At 38.3% G+C, this 22,400-nt stretch overlaps 1 protein-coding gene across 2 annotated transcripts in view; it reads right to left on the bottom strand.

Moving 5' to 3' along the window:
* LOC122560043 (teashirt homolog 2) overlaps positions 1 to 22,400 on the bottom strand; it is a 480,378-nt gene that overhangs the window by 10,452 nt on the left and 447,526 nt on the right. The window lies entirely within an intron of this gene.

Raw genomic sequence — 22,400 nt, 5'->3', positions numbered from 1 at the left:
CTTCACTGTTTTCCTGCAAACTCAGCATAGACTGGAAACCTGGGTTTGTACGTCTCAGTATCACAACCGTGCTATTATTAACTGACCTTTAGAGAAATCCATGATGACATTGCATCCACGTAAGGCAGGTGTTTAAATAATATTCAGTATAAAAGACCCATGTCAAAAAAAACTTGGAAAATGCCAGTGCTGAACTACAAAGAAATCGTGGCCACAGTTTGCACTACAAAGGATCTGGCAAAATGATCTGCTCATTTACAAAACTAAAGATGATCAAATAGAATGAAAGAACATATAGTGTTTCTTTGAATACTGAACATTTCTGAAGCAAGTGAATAACTTCAGATCCTTGTATGTTACATTATCTCATTCGTGTGGAGTGATTGCTCACATTCCCATGCTAATGATGTTACTATAGCGCAGTGAAACTGCACTAATATTAGTGGTATTTCTCTCTGTGATTATAGCTCAAAATAATTAAAAATCAATTTTTGACAACAGAAAAGCACCATGAGTAATCTGCACAGACTGCTCTATAACTTTCAGAATAAAGCACAGTTTTTAAATCCACCATAAAGCAGAGTTTAATTCCCTTTTGACTCTGGTACCCCCTGAAGTCAGTGCTGGCGATTAAAATAAAAAGAAGTCTTGTGGAGGCAGCAAATAACCTCTAGCTATTGTTTTGCAAAAATATGATGACAATCCTCAGAGAAATTTCTCAGACAGTGAAACTTGTTAGACACCCAGTCTAATGTGCATTGATAAAGAAATCATTGTAACAGAAAAACTAACCATAAATCAAGAAAGAGGTATAGAAAATAGAATGAATTCAGCAACACTTCTGCATATTCTGTCATAATTTGTCAAATGCCTTGCTGCAACTTTTGGCACTTACATTTGATGAAAATAACATCAGCCTTTTTCAGTAAACATATCGAAGAGAAGCTGAAAGGGTTATTTTATGATTCCAGTTCAATTGATGTCTCCAGTAAGTATTTTTGCCAGTCATACAAGCATATACAACTAATGACAGCTATCATATCACGCAGCTGTAGCCTAAGTTCTACAGTACTGGAAGACTGAAGATTTTCATCAAATTTCATTTGTATTACTTGTTTTTTTTTGTATTTCAAAAACTATATTTTTAAAAATACCTGTTTATTAATATAAACTCAAGAGAGCAGTATTGAGCTTGAAAAAACAATTATCCCTATTTACTACAATTCATGATAATATATTCTTAAAACAATAGGTTCTCATGACAGGTATCAAAGGAAAGAAATATTTTCATATATCAAGCACATCATATTTATAGTTCATAAATCAATTATTGGATTGCAGTTTCAGCTGTCATTTATCTCCTTCTCCAGGAATCAAAGAACAACTATAGTTTTGTAGTTATAGTTTCGTTTCCTGAACAGTTCTTATCCTTGACCATGCTAGTCCAAAGGCAGTCACTAGGAGGTATATGAGAGTCACTCATTAAATGCTGTTTTGTGTGTGGAGAAAGTCTAGCATCTTTTCTCCACACAACAGACGAGATCAGGTACCTGGACCCAAAGTGCCGACTCACTACTGTCACTCAACATGCACTGCTCCCACTTCCATTCAACTGTTTATTCCTTAAAGTGACACAAATGATGTGCTGATGTCAGTGTATTTCGGGTTTGTTCAGCCATTGCCTTAAATATGGAAAACAGGTACACCACAGGAGATACTGGTAGCAGAATAAATTCAGTAGGGCACGGCTTCAAAGTTTATGCTAATGTTAAAAAAAGGGAATCATTGTAAAAAGAATTGTGAAACATTTTGTTAAAATGGACCTTGTTAAATTTTAAAGCATGGGTTAAAAGAAAGCTCAAATGGTTAGGGTTATGGATTTTGTTGCATCAATGATCATGTCATCTAACTTTTAGTTAAAAATTCTCTTGCATCCGCCCCATTAAAACCAATTGAAAAACAGTAACGACTGCATCAGATATATTCTGTGTAATGAGACATACCTCCAGCTTTTAATACATTTCTATTTTATGTACCCAGGCATTGCCAAAGTGGAGTGAAAACCCTGTCTTATAGAAAGTTGCCTGTGTCTCATGCCATTGACAAACAACTACTTCTACAATGGGCAGGAAACCTGCTCTGACGTAGAACTGCACAAGCAAAGAAATTGAAAATCACCCCTTATAATGTGTGCTACATTTTGCTAGGAGTGGGGTATGGGGTGATGCAGTTTCTGTTCTACCTTAATAATCTCCTCCATACAGTAGTGATGTTGCTTTAAAGTGCCCAAATCAACACTGTTTAAGGTAAGATAATCACGTTTCACACAATGTCAGGTCATAACAATGTCAGGTGCTGAACCTAATGTTCTGATTTAAGAATTGCTTCAAAATCACTTTTGCTGATATCAGGGACCACTTTTATTCTCAGAATGTGAAGTAAGTCACATAGCAATTAATTTATATTCCAACTTTTGAACTTCGGTCTTCAACAAACTATGCAGTAGGACAAGAAAAAGTTGGCAGTCCTGTGGTTACTGTTTTAAATGTTTTATTCTTGAATTTCCACAGATTTTTCAGAAAAAAAAACATGAAAGCCAACATTCACAAAAAAGTTATTGTTGGCATATTGGAAAAAGAAAGTTTCTGAACTTCAATATAGTTGATTTTCTTTCAGTCTTTCATCTTACAGCAGCCTTTCTACGTAACCTGATAGGAGGCTAGGATTGCCCACCACCACCACTGCTGCTTCCAAAACAGTAAAGAAAATCTATTCAAATTGCAGACTGGGAGCAGCCACATCTCACATAGTGCATTACACGATATTCAAGTGCAAGGGTTTCCAGGCAGGATGCCAGTTCCACCTCTAATCCCACGGATTCCACCACTGTAGATGCTGCATCTCTTTCTTGGAGTACAACACAAGGAAATCCAAGTGAGGTGTTTGATTTACACTTGGACAGGGCAAGGCTCAATCCACCAAACACGCAGGGGCGGAAGAGGAAGAAAAGAGTTTCACTCATGCAGAACTTTTCACAATAGCTCTGTGACACAGTTTATAACTAATGAGTTACTTTTGAAGCAGTTGGTGTTGTAAAAAAGGTTTACGTCAATATCAGGAGTGATAAGTTGCTTACCTACTTGGATAGTTACTGTTATAAAGTACAGCTCTCCCTTCTCCTTTAATTAACGCTTCATCTCACCTTTTTTTTTAGCCCTTGTTGCATTTGCAAAGGCTGCTTTAACACTTCCCCATTCTGAGACACACCACTTCTGAATCATGATTTTTTTCCCTTTCAGTTCCTGTCATTTCTCTTCTCTGCTTGCAGATCACCTGCTAAAATGACCCTTCACCCAACAGGGAATGGGAACATTGTCTGGGCTGGGGGCACCTCTCACATTTCAATACATTTGCAACTCACATACGAGTATGGCCAGTTGTTTCAAGCTCTGCACCTATGCTGCAAAGAACATGCGGATTTTGTTGCATTTTAGCAATCGTCTTTTTTTATTATTATGCATCCTGCAAAGTTGCATTGATTTGGAAAAAACGTACCTAAGCAAGTATGCCAATCTACTAGAGGAAAATAAATGATATTGACAAATGGGTGCATTGATATTGCAACACCATTTTTAAAAAAAATGGTTCAAATAATCCATCCACTGGCCTTATTCCCTTTTGAACTCACAGCATTTTTACGTTATAAGGGCTTTCCATTGCAAGCAGGACAAAAGAGATAAGCAAGGATTGAATGGCAATTGGCAGAGTAGATGGTTGTCATCTTCCCAATTTGTAAAATGTTATGGGACAGGATTTTCTCATATGAATTAGGATCCAACTGCCAATATCAAAAGGGGGTCAGAAGCTCTGTACTGTATCAAGAATAATCACCCAGCTATGATTTTCCCCAAATTGGCCAATTACTGGCAAGAGGCTGAGCTTGTTGCCCAATTAAGGGCATTCGGTGTATTAAAGATATTAAAGCTACCGATTAAAGCTATTAATTAAAAGGGACTGAGCAGCTAGACCAACCCCTCCACAGGAGACCGTGGCTACAGATGAAGCCTAGAAGACAAGGAAGCCTTCAACATATCCGCATCATTGACTCTGTAGTCTGCAATGCTAAAATTGTCTGCTTTCAGGCAACTGGACTCTCCCTTTATGCCTTGGCAAGTACTTCAAAGATACAGGCCCATGCACTGACCTATGTGCTTTCCCTCAGTGCAAAATGAAAACTCCTTCTGGAGTTTCTGCTACTCCTTTGAAATGGACAATTCAGTGATTGGATCAGAACGCTTGCAAATTAACTCTCTCCCTGCAAATTGCTGTTTACAGCTGTTTCAAACTTTTTGGAATAAAATTATTCACTTTAGTCCTGTCGATAGGAGGAATTTGGGTAAATTACCCTGAAATGGTTTCACTTCCAAGACAGAAAGAAATGGGAACCTTTCATTCAATCCCCAGGCAGTGCTTTTTTTTCTTGTCACAGCATCGGTCTCTCTATTGTAACTGGACGTCACTGTCCTTGGAGCTCATGTTGGAAGTCACTCAGTTGGAAAGAAGCTTAATAACAACGTTCTTATATTGTGCATTTATTTCTGGCACTCATTTATGTCTCTTTCATAAGTAGTACGTACGTATAGTGCTGTACCCCCACTATTTTATGATGTAGGGTAATACCACCCCTCACCAGTATTGACAAATTACTCTGGACAATTTTTAAAAAACCTTTAGTCTCAGACTATATGCCTGTTCAACTGACTTCTGTCTCGTTGATGATAAAAGATAATGGGCTAAATGTTTCTATTTTTTGGCTATCAGTTTTGAAGAGTTTCAAACAAGTGTTTCTCTCTAGGAGGCCCAGCAAATTCTCTTACCAAACTGCCTCATTAACTATCCACCCTGCCCCATGGCATTCTCTCATCCAATTCTAGCTTCAGTCTACAAATCACTGTGGCCAGAATAACTCACCACTGCAGGGATATTTTAGAACAGAACTTCCGCCCCTTCTACCGATGCCATCTTTACAGGGCTATTGTACACCCCGACAGCCACTGAAGTCTAGAGATGCCTGGTATGGTTCCTGACTTTTACCACAGACACAGTGGGGAAGGAAAATTGGTGCCTTGCTTTACAGAGGTCCTGCTGAACAGAGTGGTACTCGAGTGGGATGCCCTCTTTCCCCAGGATCAGCCACAAAGCCAGAGCGTGCCAGCCTGTTTTAAGGTGGCCATTTGGGGGTCAGTGCAATCTCAGCTTCTGGAGGAATTCATAGAAATGTAAGAAGGTCAATGACCTTCTCCACTCAACCAGTATCCATCTTTTCTTCAAAACCTCGCACTCACACTTTCTCTTTTACTTAAACCCACCTCCCATCAAGGCTCTTGCTATGCCACTCTCATTATTGCCTGCAACATCTTCCCACACTTGTCCTCATTCACCCTAACCCCAACACCACTAACCCTGCGTCCTCTATGCTGCATACTTACTCGCTTGGGACATCTCCCAACCTGCTCCAAAAATAGCCACTTTTATCTTCCACCCACTTTTATCTTCCTTAATACCTATGCCTCTCTTATTCCAAGAGAAAAACCATCCCACAATATGGCAGAAAGAGTCAAGGCATATGGTGAGCTGCCCAGCATTCAGCGCATTCTCAACTCTGAGCCCTCCAAGTGCTGGCTCATTGTGTCCAAGTAACCTGGAATGATATCAGATATTGTCCTTCACTTAGTGTCAGGCCACCTAAGCAAAGGCTATCTCTCGACCCGAGTGGGCACTGTTGACAAATATGATTAGCTTCTGGCTTAGCATCCGCACTAAATGACAAGGCATTCAATCGTAATGTCAGCCTGGTATCTTTGGCTGAGGGGCCAGGGGCAAGGTGCAAAAAGGCAAAGGCAAGGCAATGCAAGGCAGCTATGTTCTAAGCATCAGTAGGCCCAAGGTGAGTGAATGCTAGGGGAGCAAGCAAACAGCTTGGAGATGCATCGTAGACTGGTGCATGAACTGGGTGTGTCTCCCTGAGCACACAGTGTTGCTTCAGAACTACACTGATAGTTGCCGTTATGCCTCGAGGTGCACTACTGAAATACAGAAGAATGTTGTAAGTGGAATGAAAACGTGCTTTGAAGATGGCACATGATGGAATGCCAATGTACATGGATAAGGGGTACATGCGTCTGGTGCCCATGGTTCATGCCCTGAGATGCTATTACATGGTGACCAACTTGAACACTAAGTATCCAGCAGTGAGGTGAAGTTGCCAAGTACCTCCACTCCGATTTCCATGTTGAGAATTTTCAGTGTCTACTTTGCTCACAGTAGACGGTAAGCTAAAGAGCTGCATAATAAAGAGGGGAGCCCTGTAACTCCCTGCTGCCTAGAAAGCCTCTTGCCTTAATGCCTGGAACTTAATTAAAAGATGCAATGAGTTGTTCCTGATGTTGAGATAGACTTGTCATATGACTCTGCCTCATTTCACATCATAGTCTACATCATTTACAGCACTGAGAGATTCTGAGTACAGCTGTTGGGTATCTTTTCCTTTTAATGTCCCGCCTAGTCCATTTGGACAGTAAACTGAAATTGCTCTTAGAAAATTATCTTCAATAGCAATTGTCCTAATCATCCATATATTACCTAAGCCATTCAATAGACCATTAAGAATTAACCGTTGTGTTCTTAGCAGTCTGGTGGAGTTTACTCTTCAATATTTGGGAATGTCACATTAGCGGAATTGGTAAAACTCACATCTTTGAATCTGAAGGTCATGGGTTCAGGGTCCAATCCAAGATTAAGTGTCTAATCTTAGTTGACAGATCAGTCCAATAGTGAAGGAGTACGATGTTGTCAGTGTTAACATATTTTATAGGAGCATATCCTGTTTGATGCAAATGGATGCCATACTTGTTTGCACGACACTCACTGTCCTTCATAAGGAAATTCATGTATTCTAAGGCTATGATGAGGTGCAGGCGACATTAAGTTACATAGAGCTTACAACACAGGACCTTTTGTCCCAACTGGCATTTATGTCCCATACCATTCTCCTGCCACCCTTCTCCACCTAAACCTATTAGCTTACTCTTCAAATTTTCCTTTCTGTTACGCTTACCAGCTTCTCTTTAAATGCATCTATGTCATTTGCATTAACAACATCTTCTACTTCCAAACCATAACCACCTTTTGGTATAAATGTTCCTTCTAAATTCCTGATTATATTCATTAGTAACAATCTTATAGCTTAATTTTGAAGAACATACCCAGTGTCAGCCCAGGTTGGTAACATTACATGTGCTGCTATATCTTAATATTCCCATCCACTTTAATAAGAATTAATAAGTCACATTAAATATTGAGTCCTCAGTTTCCCATAAAATACAAATTTCGTGCATTGCAGGCTACAAACCATGTGAGGCTCTCAATTTTATATTAGATGTGACTGTGGGGGAGAATCTTTATTGTTTGAATTAAGCTGTAGTATTGCTTCAGTTATAACTTACACAATATGGGCACCCCGGTAATCAGATCTTCCTCACAATTCACTCCAAGCTAAAAAAAAAAGTCACTGTAGAAGTGGATAAAACAAAGCATGATCTCTGGTACCAGGGCAGTGAGGTGAGAATCCATTCAGAATCTCATCAGGGCTACTGTGAGAGACAATAGGAGAAAAAGGAGAGGACACAAAAGAGGAGAAAAAGTCTCTAGCAAGAAGTTTGTTTTAAAAATAGAAATGGTTACAAAGAATTAAAATGCTTAAAAATATATTTCTCTATCTTTTACTGTATGTCAAATAGAAAATATTTAAATGATCAGTGCTGATGATGTAATCTGGGGAACTGGCTCAGAAGAGTTACTGAGCCTGACAGCATTAAATTAACGCACACGGTTAAAATGACACACTGGCTGAAGAACTCCCGGGTTAATGACTGTATCTCTGCTGATGTTAATTCAGTTCCCTCGTACTGTCAGGCTCAGTAAATCTTCCCAGCTACCAGTCCTTATACTACTTCCATAAAAGTATGAACCGAAATTAACAAAATTAACTAAGCTTGTTAAATGTTAATTTTAATGCTGAGAGACCAATTCAAATAAGAGATGCTGATGGTAACATGCCTTCTTTAGTAATCTATTAATCCAATCTGATCCTTCCACAAAGTTAGTTTCCCCCTCAAAAAAATCCTCTTAACACTTTGATCTCACATTTTTGATTTTAACCAGAAAATTACTGATGTGGCATTGTACTTTAAGACTATATGATTTGACATAGAAAGCCAATGAAAATATTATAAAGAAACTAACAGCATTTTAGATAAAATACTGCAAATTCATACAGACAGTGCAACTTCTGTGTTAAATGAAAATAAACAAAATTGAAATTCCTCATCACTACAAACTTTGCATTCCTTGCATGTTGATAAAAGGATTTTGCAGCAATCTCAGCAAATGTTTTCTTTATAAGCCGATACATTTCCAAAAGTTATTAATTAGATTCTGAAATTGAAAGAGCCTAACCCTCCTGAAATATGATTCATACAACCTGAAAACACACTTTGTGCAACACAAAACACAACAAATTAATGTGATATGATAAGTAGGTATATTCCATTAGCACAAACATAATAACATTCGCCAGTCCCCATGTGTGTATTGAGCAGAAATATCATTTTAAAAAAGATATAATAACCATCGATTTTTTAAAACCCAACGAGTCAGAGAAATTATAACAATAAAACTGATCTGCATTATATGAACACCAGGCTCTGTAAAGGTCAGCGAAACATCAATTAAACCAAACCATTACATATTGCCGCTGTCATATTTAATATCACACAGCACCTCCTACCCTAATCAGCAAATACAGGTCCTGTAACTATAAATAATACACACATACTGGTAACAAAGGCAGTCTATTTAAGAGGATATTTGTAGACTTCAATTACTCTATATGAAATGGAAAAATCTAGAAGTCTCCAAATCAGTTAAAATGTTAACACAAAGAGATGTTGCATAACTTAATATAACTGATCGTAGCTGTGGTTAGAGAGACAGCACTACAACAAAAGATCTGGATAGGTGCTGAGACAACATGCTGTAACATTTTCAGTGTAGGCCAGGAGGGCCTTTGTGCTGACAGCATTCTCCAAGTTCAGGCACTACTACTGCTACAAGTATAATTATTATTTTTATTATTGTTTGAAGCCCAAGCTGAAGGAGTTACACCATTTTTAAAGTCCAAAAAAAGAAGAAATTCATTTAAAAAATAGAAGGTTGAAGATCCTGACATTTTGTAGTTTGCAAGCTTTATATTGTAGTTCAAGCCTATACTGATGCCATTTCATAAACTGAACATTCCAACTTTAATGATAAATACCTATGTTTTGGGGTTAATTTCCAAGACACATATAACCCATCTGAGGTGTCTAATTTTTTTGAATATTTGATTCAACATTAATGTTTTTCTGTGTGCAGCTTCCAACTAAATTAAATTACATAAATAAAACAGTAACAATCAATATTTTGCATTTCTGCAAGTTTCTATTGATTTTGGAGTAATTAATAGAGGACTACTGTTAACTGCAAAATTATTACCGACTATGCACAACAACTGACAAAAAAAAGAGAAATTTTAAATTGTGAAGGGAATTTAAATGCTGACTTCAAGCAAAATTTTGACCTCCTTTCCTTTCCTATGATTTTTACATCATGAGGGCATTGAGATTTAAAATCAATACTGATGAAATTTACTGAGGGAAAATATAGCCGAATGCAAGTTGCAAGATTATTTTACATTGTCAAGATTTCAGAACTGTGAATTGTCGAGAAGTTGCTTGTTAGTAACTGTAAAGATGTCTCCTTATTTAATTCAGGACTGGGTTTCGATACTTATCAAGCTTCATTTTCATCTTACTCTTCCATAAAATCTGTTTGCTGCCCAGCTTCTGTAATGGAGTTTCAGCCATAACTTTATGATTCCCTGACCATCTATTGACTCCTTGTTATGCCCTCTCCGCAACACTCAGTCCAGCACACAGACCCATGTGATTTGAAACACGGGAAAATGAAAATTAAAAAAGAATGACAAGGAGGTAGGAAGAGGGTGACAAGAGAGGTGAAGCAAAAAATAAAATCATGTCAAATGAGTTTGCTTAATAGCAAAGTTATAATTATGGCTGCAGGATTTGCAAACTGCAGTAATTGCAGCAATATAAATTTACAATAATCTTTAAACCAGCAATGTTTTCTGTGTGGTTTTGTGATTGAAAATAAAAATGTAGCAACATGTTTCTGCAATTGTTCCCATTTGTATATCCTCCAAAATTTGAGCAGGAATTTATGGTCAATTTGAGGGCTCACTTCACAGGTTTCTGTTATGAAATCTGAGATACTGACGTCAATCATACACATGAATGCTGGACATCTTAACAATGGATGCTCACCGGACTCCTCAAACATGGAAGGAGAAAGTAAACCAGAACGTCAGCAAGGCCAAACAGCCATCATTCTGCACCAGTGAAAACTGTTAGATCAGGGGACTTGTGTTTGGGAGCAGGACTGAGAGACTGCTGCATGACAACTTGGCTGGAATTTACTTGTCGAGCTGTTGTGCCTTTCTGTTAGTGTGCAGTGGTTCTGGAGTACTTGAATAATAGGCAACCTGCCACTGTTTATAATCTATTTCAAATTGAGATCTCAGCTTTTGATAATAAAGGATGTAAAATGAAAAGGATAGCATTTACTTTGATATCTATATGGAAGATTTGATAACTAGGATTTGTTAGTTATATAATGCAGACTTTACAAAAACAAAATAATACAGCACAACAGATAAATAATAAAAAGAAAAAAAACCCAACAAAATCATTTAAAGCCCAGCTTTCAAGGCATAAATATGTATTATGGTAGAACACATTATTTGGAATTCAGGACCTTGATTGAGTAATGACTTAAACCAGGATAGTTAGTTATTTACTTAATGTGATTAACAATTTGTTGGCTTCCTTTATATAAAAGTACAACACCTTCACTGATGCATCAAACATTTATTCGGATAAACAGATGTAACACATGTATAATCTGCAGATAACTATAACCAGGGTTCGGTTTGAATATCTGAATTTACTGAGGGACAAAATAACCAAATGGAAAAAGCACCAGTATTAAAAGAGGCAGTAGAATTTCGTTATTCAGGTTGAGGGGATTTGCAACTTGCCCCAAAGTGATTCATCACCCTTCTTTTTATGTTATATTCACAGCCTGAAATGAAAGTAGACAGAGAAACCTCCCCTGCCCTTATATGGCTGGGATTGTTGCCTACTTTGTATGATAGTCTGAAAAAATTCCTGTGCTAATTTAACAAAGAGGTTAAACCATATAGAATAAAATAACTCACTTAAAATAAATGGATTAGCTTCTTTGCTCAAATAACCAACTGAAGAAGAATTCATTTGAATGCATTAGGGACACAAAGGACAAAATAAATGCTGGAAATGTAAAATAACAACAGAAATCACTGGGAGCTCTGTTGAAAGATGATGTCCAAAACAAGATATTTCCTTTTTTTATCAGATGCTGATTGGATCTCTCTGTGCTTGTTTTCAATATAGATTTTTGAGAGATGGCACACAATGATTTCAAACAAAACAAAAAATATAGCAGAAACAGGAAAGTAAATTAAGGTACAAATGGAAGAAAAGGTACAAACTCAAGTGGCAAAGGGAACAATTAAAGAACCAGATAAAGAGAAACTAATGATTAAAAAGCATTGAAGGTAAAATAGAGAAAGTGAAGGATTTGCAAACAGTTCCCGAGGAACATTGGACTATAAGGGATAAAACAAAAGGGAAGGAGGTAGAATGAAGGCAGGAGGTTGGAAAACCTCATCTAGTCTTTCAGATTTCACTGCAAACTGCACTGAGAGCAGCCCTTGAGAATTCATCTGCTCTCAACAGCTGTTCTCAATGCTGGTACTGGAAAAGGTGCAGATTCCGACAACTCATCGTTAAGGATCACTTCGTTTGCTAACTCATACCATTGTATCAAGAGCTGGATACAATACTCAGAGATTCACACTACAATCAAACTGAGATGACATAACACTCATTGTGAACTAAACAATTATCAGTGACAAGGCACCAGAACACTATATAAATGATAGAGATGTACACCCTATGTGAACATGGATTACACCCTTTTGAGCCTTAATACTGGCATCACTGTGCACTAACTTTTATCTGGAACTGACTGTTATTATGGGCATAACTGCCCTGGGAATGTTTAAATTGCATTTTGTGTGAAAGGCTGTTTCCCATCACAATGAGCACAAAATTAGATAATTACCACAGCTCATAAATAATAAAAAGTGAAGGCTAAAAAAGGTATGTTGCATAGATTTGAATTTTGATAACTTTAAATTACAGTAGGTCACTAAAAAATGTTACTGTCTCTTTAAATGATGGGACTTGGGATTACACTATACTGAATACATTTTTCCACTACATAACACACTGTCCCAGCGCACATAAGATAGTTTATTGCTCTGCATGATTCATAACCCATTTCTCACATGGGAACATTACAAGGTTCAAATTATATAAAACCTCTCAGTGTTGATAAAGAGCAGGGATATGAAAAGTTGTAAATCAAGGCCTTTGATTGGGCTTCCTGCCTGCTGGAGATATTCTCTTGTTCTGTTCTAGAAATTAATGTCTGACTGAAACACCATTTTTCTGGACACAGGGAACTCTGGGGAAGGAATCTGACTGGATTGTTAGGGTGGCTTTTGCTAACGAGTTTTTTGAGCAACCCCCTACTGAGGCCTAAATGTCTGTGATATCCATAAACAACTCCATTCTGCCCAATTAAGGAGACAGAGATGTACCTTTCTGTCAGATAGATTTGCATGGATAAGCATGTGAGATCATAAGGATAGTGAGGAATTGTTCCACGTCTGTGAGGGATGCACAGAATGGATGACTTCCATTACAGCCTCCTTACACATTCCCAATTACTGCCAGCATTTCATTAATTACTAATGGCTTTCCCTGATGTAATCATCTATGTTTAGCCAATCAGCAACCGCTTTCATTTTACTGAACCATTAAAGCTGGATGACTAAATCTATTTGCTAAGGGCTCATCTCACCCCTCCCGAGTCAAGGATGATAAAGATGTTTGTGATTTAAAGGTTAGATCAGGTTGGACTGTAAACAAGTGAGAGTTGATAGTATCAAATGTGGCATCAATGTTAAAGTAGCTATGCTTTCTTGAGCAGCATGTTTAAAGGAGGTTTTGCAATCTTTGTCTGTGTGCTCTTATAGGAAGACAGTAGATTTTTAGGGTTCTACTTAAGTAAGATTGACATTTCTGCTTCTGTCTTAGATTGGCACTGATTTACCAAGGTGACAGATTGCACTTTGATCTCCTACCACAGTTGAATTTCATTTTCCTATCTCTGGGGGAGTTGGACTCATTTTAACCCCTTGTAAACTGCATGTTTTTACTTTCAAACTGCTAATCCTTTCTTTTATTGATTGCCTGACTTCCAAAAAAAAATCAGGATCTTATTTTAAATTACTCTCTGCTCTTCAGTTGGATGGTATAACCACTTTCTTCAGGGGAGCAGTCAACTGATCTTCACCAAACCATTGTCATTGTACAAGGTATCGGCTACCCAAAGGCTCTATAACCTCCTAGTGTGACTCTTCTGATTATCCTGCTGTGGTGAAAATTGTTCAATCAATGCACAAAGATAAACGTTCTTAAACAAACAAGGTATGAGATTCTGTTTTTATTTAGGAATATGAAAAACACAACCTCAAAGTTTTGTGGAAGCCGATTTAATGATCAATTTCATGAGGGCATTGAATAAATATAGGGTAATGGGGAAAGGCTAGGGAAGTGGCACTAATTTAATAGTTAGATTAGATTAGGTTCCCTACAGTGTGGAAACAGGCCCTTTGGCCCAACAAGTCCACACTGACCCTCCGAAGAGCAACCCACCCAGACCCATTCCATTACATTCATCCCTGACTAATGCACCTAACACTACGGGCAATTTAGTATGTCCAATTCACCTAACCTGCACATCTTTGAACCGTGGGAGGAAACCGGAGCACCCAGAGGAAACCCGGGGAGAACATGCAAACTCCACACAGACAGTTGCCCGAGGTAGGAATTGAACCCAGGTCTCTGGCGCTGTGAGGCAGCAGTGCTAACCATTGAGCCACCGTGCTGCCCATAAATTTGAATGAATTGGACCAAACGGCCTATATCTACCCTATAGCAATTTAGGAAATACTGTTTATGAAGATACAACCATTATAAAATTAAACTTCTTACAGCCAATCAGGAATGAGTAAGCATATTGGATGCTCAATTCAATGTAGTGAGAAACTCATCATTGGGAACACTTATGCTGCTACCTTGCAGTTTAATACCCCATTGAACGTTTCATTTAAGCTCCCTGTATTTGATAGTTAGTGTTAACTTTTTTTTTAACTTGTTTACAAATTGGATACTAACAGAAGCGCAAAACTCCATTTTCACTACAACTAATCAAAAGAGGATAAGAATTTCCCCCTCACTGGCGTGGTGTGAGTAATGGTGAGAAAGGTAGCATGAATGAGAAAATCTGAATCATGACGTTGATAAATATTTTCTCAAGATTCTCCTTGAGTCGTAAATGGTGAATTCAGAATCTCATCACCAAGCAACAATTATCTTGTTTACATTTAATTGGATCTCACTCCAACCTTGACATACCCTATTTATACACCACTTCCAATTCTCCCCTCCCCCAGTGAGAAAGTATATGGTGCACATTCCCAACATGCGGGTACCTGGTGGATGCAGTTTGCCAAATGCTTATCCAGGCCATCATCCACAACAATGTCTCTGCATGCTCTGTGACCACCATGCTCTCTGACCCTTCATCCATGAAAATCAGCTCTGGCAAACCATCAACCTCACCACATTACTATGCCTGCTCTCAGATCGCACCACTGCAGCCATTTAACACTTTACACTGCAGCTTGGGATACCTATGACTTGCATGCTCCTGCCACGTTGCGTAATGTGCAGGGTTATGCACACACATACATGTCCAAATCTTTCATGCACATACATCTCATGCATCTATACCAGATGCATCTTAGGGCTCTCAGTTTGCTTTCTTACCACTAACTCACTCTACTGCTGACATGGAGGTTGCTGACTCCTGTCCACTTCACATTGCTTTCTGAACACGTATTCACTGACTTTCACACTGACTTATAGGCTGATGGCCTCTATGTGGCTCACATTGCTTTCTTAGTCCACAGGGGCTTTAGTGCTCAGTAACAGGCTGACCATCTGTGTCTTATAGTTTCTTTTGTACAGAGATACAGGCAGGCAGCTTGTGATGGCAGGAGCACTGAACTGTCAGTCTATCAGAGAGAGGATGGACATGTCACTGTGCGTCAGCATCCTCCATCAATGTCAGACCTGCAATACTTACTCAGTTTTTGTGCCAAACACATTACATATACTTCAAGCAAATGATGGCATGTGAAAGTCAAATGGGAACCAGTTGAAGGGGAACTACACACACTCATGGGCATCACCACAGTCAGTCAATGGGCTCGTCTGATTACATGACAAGGGGTTGGCCATATTCAGGGGTTGGGACCAGAAGAGCCTGGGATCCATGTCTTTACATTCTAGAGATTGGACCATGGTCAGTCCTGCAGATCAACTGCAAGCAAAGGGGACTCTGGTTAAGATAATTGGGATATATTGGAAACATCAGTTTGGGGTGAGGGAAAAATGAGCTATCTTTTTCCTGCAATTAACCAATAGGATCAATTGAGCAATGACGGAAATTTAATTAGTGTTGATGTGGGAACAGAAGAAGTGATGTGCTCTGCCCCAGTGAAAGGATAGGAAGTTCAAAGGGCATGGTATGGTAGGGAAGAGTTGTTGAATGGACATAATGCATGCAATATGAGGGCTGTAGTGTGCAGTGGCAGACATTTCACTAAGAATTTGAATGTGAGAAAATGGTGATACATAACCTTGCAAACTACAGAAAATCATTTCCTATCCTTCTACAATGCTAGGCATCCTACTTCAATTGGGGCATGACACTTACACATGCTGCAAGTTCTCTCACTGGCTGGAGACCATTCTGGTGATGGTTGCAGATAAAAAAAGCAACCCTCCACTACACCAACCACCAACCCTACAGGTCCCTGTCTATGAAGCAAGGAGTAAGTTTTCCTTTCTGCCAACGATAACCATCTAGCGCCTCAGTGTGAAGGGCTTACAGCATCTGAATTGGTGTGTGGTGAAGCTTTAAATATGATGTGCCACAAGCATGAAAGCCAGTAACTCCCAGCAGTGGTGAATAATTCTGCCTCTCTGATTGTGCGATTCCCTGGGAAAGACACTCAGCAGCCTGGTTCATAATTAACGAGGTGGAAGATTGGGTGAGAAAAGGCACTTCAAATCAAGCAGGCTAGGCACCATCAATCTCACACAACAGAACACTTTTAACTGAAAATGGGAATATTCTGCCCCATATTTCACTGTTTAATTACTGAGAGCAATTAGGATGCACTCATATTTTCTATATAATGAAACAGGATGGAAACAAGGAGATATTCTTTGTGTTTTCTTTGCAAAAGAAGTTGAAGAGAACAATCTTGACATAAGCCTGGCAATTATGCATGGCCTGCACATTGATATAGTTTTTAATACATGTTGTGAGTTACTGGGTTGGGCATTTACTTTATAAAGCAAAAGCCAGTCTGTTCATTTCTCCTTGCATACATACCTACTTTGCTTTTATTGTAACACAGTAACAGTGGCATCAAAAGCCGGACAAGGGTAGTCAGCACTTTTGTCCACTTTGAAAGCTGAAGGAAGAGACCTTGAACATAACTAAGAAATTTGAGACGGAAGGAAGAATTGGCAAGAGAGAAAGATAGAGACACTAAATAAAAGTAGCATTTTTATTGATTCTGGCTTATGTACAAACAGAAAATTTAAAAAAAACACAGGGAAGTAATGATTACAAAATTCCATCTCCCTCCATCTCATAAATAAGTTTTGACAGAAAACAATCTGGAACAATTTTTCAAAGGACAGTCCAAATCAGATGGGAAGAAAAAGTACACGGAGACCTGAAAATGTCATTGTAAACTGAAAAACAAAATGAGTTCAAAGCTTTTTATTTTAAAAAATGATAAAAAGGCATAGCAGGTGGCAAGATTGTGGATGCTAACAAGTTAAAACTTTTTTTAAAATATAAAGGCAAATTATCTTTCTCCTTTTCTCTCTTTCCCCTTTTCTCTCTTTCCCGTGATGAAGTTCTCTGTACAATCTTCCTCTTCTTACAAGGTAGCAAGGAAGCTGCTTTCTGACCTTAGTCCATACTGTTCAGTAAGTTTCCCAGGAAACCCTCAGCCAGCAGGTGACCTTACAGTCTAGGTTCCTCAACTTGGCACCTAGCCTCTCTTCAGAATCACCTTTGGGTGTCATATTTGGAATGGAACTAAATTTGAGTGGAATGCTGAGTTCAAAAGTTATGGAGTATAAGCTGCTAGTTTTGAATAATTGCCTATATCTCCCGGCTGGCTGGTTTTGGGGTGTGCACTGGTGCTAAATAAACATTACTAAAGTGATAAAACTGGTCAAATATAAAGAAAAGCTTTCTAAATTTATAATCCTAGACTATGAAATAAACACATAAAAACATTGTGACACTCTAGAATTCTGCACTCGTCAGTTAATTTAAAACAAATGCTTCTTTAAATCTAAGTTATATGTGTGTTTTCCAAACAATCTCCAGTGCTCACTCAATGCCCAAAATTGCAGTGAGTTCCTAAGTACATCATAAAATTTGGATTTACATATATGCTGGAAGTTCGTACTTGTTTCTCTTGGGAACACTAGCCACAACAAATTAAAGGTTTTGCTACTGAGGAACGTGGCGCCAGTGAGATGAAAATCACGTCTGCAATCTTCAGTAAGGTAACTTTAGCTCTAAGGAAATCCAGAATTGTTTTGCATATATATTTAGCACAAACAGCTACGACAGTTTTTAATCTTTTTTTACCAGAGTCTTTTTCAGGATAAAATCCACAGATACTCTCATGAGGAGTCTCTTACAATCTGAGTTGTTTAGATCAGAGTTACTGTGCACTGTAAGTGACTGCACAGAGTTTAGTAAATAAGATTAGGGAGTTACAGGCGCTGGTTGTCATGTGGAATTTTGATGCTGTGGTGATGACAAGAGAACTGGCTCAAAGATGGGCAAGACTGCGTGTTAACTATTCCTGGATACAAAATATTCAGTGAAGAAAGCAGCGGGGTAGCAGTATTGGTTAAGGATAGCATTGCAGTGCTGAAGAATAAAATAGGTATCAGACAATCCAGGCACAGAATCAATTTGGCTAGAACTAAGGAACAAAAACAGTAAGATTACATTGCTAGGTGTTGCCTATAGACCACCAACTAATGGAAAAGATGTTGAAGAACAAACCTGGAGTGAATTTATAGAAAGATGCTAACATTATAGAACAGTTTTAATGGGAGACTTTTAATTCCCTAAATATGTATTGGAATACTTGTTGTGTACCAGACAGCAAGTGTTCCTGGATTGTGCAGGAGAGCTTCCTACATCAGTACGTTTCCAATCCATCAAGAAAGGATACACTATTGGACCTGATTCTTGGAACGGAGGTGGGTCAAGTGCATCAAGTGTTAGTTGGAGAACATTTAGGAGACAGTGGTCATTGTCTTGCAAGGTTCAGGATGATGGTGGAGAATGACATGTAACAACACAGAGTAAGGAAAATCAATTGACACAGTGCAATCTTCACTGGGGCAACAGCAGAGTTGGGCAGGATTGACTAGAATGAGAGGTTGATGGGAAAAAACAGTAACTGAACATTGGGCTTGCTCCTTTCACAGAGGAGATTGTTTGTGTACAGCTGGGAAAGGTAGAACAAATAAATCCAGAGCTCTCTGGACGACGAAAGAGATAGAAAATAAAATTGAAAACAAAGAGGAATATTGAAGGTTCAGAGGGAAGGTGAAAAAGCATGTAAGAGAAGCAAAGAAGAATTATGAGACAAGACTGGCATCTAACATAAAGAGATGTCTTATAGGGTTCTATTGTAATATAAAGAGGAAAAGGGTAATAAAGGAAGACAAGAAGGAGCTGAAAAAAAAGGAATTTCGATATTTTCTGAATCAACATGCTCAGAGATGTTATTACACACCCATAAATAAGATGGGAATTGAACCCAAGGCTCCTGGTTCAGAGACTTGGATACTATCACTACACCATTAGGGTTTCTAAAAAAGGGGATTTACACTTGGAGGTAGGGAGCATAGCTGAGGTGGTACATGAATACTATGCAGCTCTTTGCGAAAGAGAGAAAAACTACCCAAGCCATAGTGACAGAAGAGGGAATTCTGGTTGGTTTAAAAATTGATAAGGCACAGTGTTGGTAGACTGTATTTAAAGTTGATAATGCACTGGGATCAGATGAGATGCATTCAAGGATTTTGAAGGACGCGAGTATGGAAATTGCAGGGGCACTAGCCACAAGCTCTCAGTTTTTTCTTAACTTGGGGAGGTGTCAGAAGACTGGAAAATTGCAGACATTACAGCCTTGATCAAGGAAGGTTGTGAGGATACTCCCAGCAATTACAGCAGTTTAACTTTAGTGATGGGAAGGTTTGAGAAACAATTATTAGAATTATTAATCATATGGAAAGAATGTATATTGATTAGTTAGCATGGATATCTAAAGAGGAAATATTATTCAACAAAATTGCTGGAGTTTTAGGTAACAGAAAGGTCTGTTGAAATTATATACATGGAAACTCAAAGGACGTTTGCCACACAACAGACTTGTAAGGAATGCTATATGTCATGGAATAAAAGAGTTAGCAATAACATGGATACAAAATTGGCTGTGCAATGGGAAATAGATAATGGTCAATGGAAATGTTTTGGCTTGGAAGAATATTTGTAGTGGAGTTCCCAGGGATCAAAGGGAAGTCTTGCTTTACCTGATATATATATTAATGATCTAGATATTGGTGTGCATGGAGCAATTTAAAAATTTGCAGATGACTCAAAACTTGGAAGAATTTTAAACTCAAAGGACAGTGTAGAATTAATTATGAATTCAAAGCACTATTGGGTGGCTAATTAATTTGCATCTTGATAGAACTCCAGTAGCTGATGGTCTTTGTATACAACCACGATGCTTAACTCTTCACATTCTGCATCTATCATTGCAAGAATTCAAGTTGAAACAATTCAACATGGGTAAATTAATCTTACTCCAATTTGAAATCTCATACCAGTTGGCCATTAGAACACCTGATTCCAGAAATAGAGAACAAAAAACACTGATGTAATATGGTTCCTATTCTTAAGGTTAAACTTCTACTTTGTTTCAATAGTTAAAAACACGCTATTATCTAAATTAGTTGTGTTTGGTGATGTCAATAGATGGCCATAGAAGAAACCTATATAGTTTCTTCACACTGATATTCCCTCTCCTTAATAAGTTCAGACAATATAAACATTATTTAAAATGTTTCAACAATTCCTACAATAACAATACTGGGAATCCTTAGGGCTTGAAATATTCAGTGCTCCACCCTAATTCCAGTGGAATACTGGCAGATTTGCCAGAAAACTTGCTGTTTCCAACAATTTACGCAACTTCTCTGGTTTTCACTGATCCCTCCAAAAGTCAAGAAAGAAAATGAAAACAAGATACATCATCATTAGCTGCAAGCTGAAATAAGTACAGGGATTTTGGTGTGACTCAGCTTTTTGTGAATGGGGCAATTGTGGTGGGGGGAGGCAGGGAGGAAGAAGTAGCTTTGTTAATTAAAAGGGAATCATAAAACATCAATAGGGCTACTACAAGGAGTTTATGGCACTTTATTTTCAGTTTCTAAAACATTTTGTTGCTACTATGCTTCCTGCTATTTAGGCTGCAGTTTCAGAGGATGTAAAATGCTTCAATAGTTTTAGGGCCCTTTAACCTAAACTCCACAGTTTCAACTACTTTTTTTAGGATCCAGAGATGGTTCTATCTGGCAACAATTCACAGAGATTTGTGGGCAGCCGCACAACAGCTTAATCTGGACTGAACCAGTCTTAGAACAGAACAAACATGGCGACTGAGAATAAAAAGATAAATATGAACCTGAACAAACTTTAAATCACTGAAAGTCTATATTCATGGATAAAGAGGCAAACACATGATCAGGTAGGGGAATACTATAAGAAAGGGAATATCTTGTAGAAAAGTATGAAAAGGATTTTAATGTATAGTGATAGTATGCTCTAAAAAAAGCCTATATTTACACAAATTCCACAACCTATCCAAAATAGATTGTAATCCTAGTGTTTTGAAAATGCTTTCTTTATCCTTTTAAACAATTTTACTGGAAATACCACAGTTAGTGAATATACTGCAATAGGCTGTATTTGATGTGAACTATATTGTCATAGATATAAAACTTACGTCACACTTTTGTTTAGGGACTTTATCTTTAAGGTAGAATGGATGAAAGAATGCACTCATGTGACTTGCTCTGAATTCCACTGTACCATAGTCTTAGTGGCTTGGTTGTTTTAGGGATAAGAGGGGCCCAAGTCCTTGTTGGCGATTATCCTCTGCCATTTTCACCACCTCTTGCAAGACACCATCGTCAAATACATCTCCCCTTCCCATCAGAATGGGACCATTCTCCACTTCTCAATCACTCTTCCCTGCCCATGCAATCACAACAGTGTAACATGTGTCCCTCTGTGTCCTTAATCCTCAGTAAGTAAGGCCCCAAACACTCCTTCTGGCTAAAGCAGTGATTCACATGCACTTTTTAAAGTTTGGTTTATTGCATTGGCTGCTGGCAATGTGGTCTCACCGACAGTTGAGACACCAAACGCAGACTTAGGCATCACTTTGTAGAATATCCCTGCTCAGACCACAAATGTGATCCTGAGCTTCTGGTTCTTTGTCATTTCAATTCACCACCTTGTTCTCACACTCACCTTCCTGTCCTCGGCTTGTTACTCTGGTCCACTGAAGTTTACACAAGCCCAAAGAGCATCACTTCATTCTCTGATTAGGCACTTCAGAGTCTCCTGGACTCAATATTGAGTCTGGAAATTTCTCCGGCCCCATCTTGATTTTGTTTCTTTGTCATGTACCAGGGTCAGGTCAATTCTTTATGTCAGCCAATCACAAAATTGCCCTCCAGAATAAGGAATAAATAAAAATGTAATATTGCAAGGCATTGATGGAAACTGTTTACCTATTCCAATAAAGTGAGTTTAAACTGCTTTAATCCTGTTATTGTGGGCCTGGTGTCAAAATT

Source organism: Chiloscyllium plagiosum, chromosome 20 (genome assembly GCF_004010195.1).
Source record: "Chiloscyllium plagiosum isolate BGI_BamShark_2017 chromosome 20, ASM401019v2, whole genome shotgun sequence".
Taxonomy (NCBI): domain Eukaryota; kingdom Metazoa; phylum Chordata; class Chondrichthyes; order Orectolobiformes; family Hemiscylliidae; genus Chiloscyllium; species Chiloscyllium plagiosum.
This window is presented reverse-complemented; position numbering and strand designations above follow the sequence as displayed.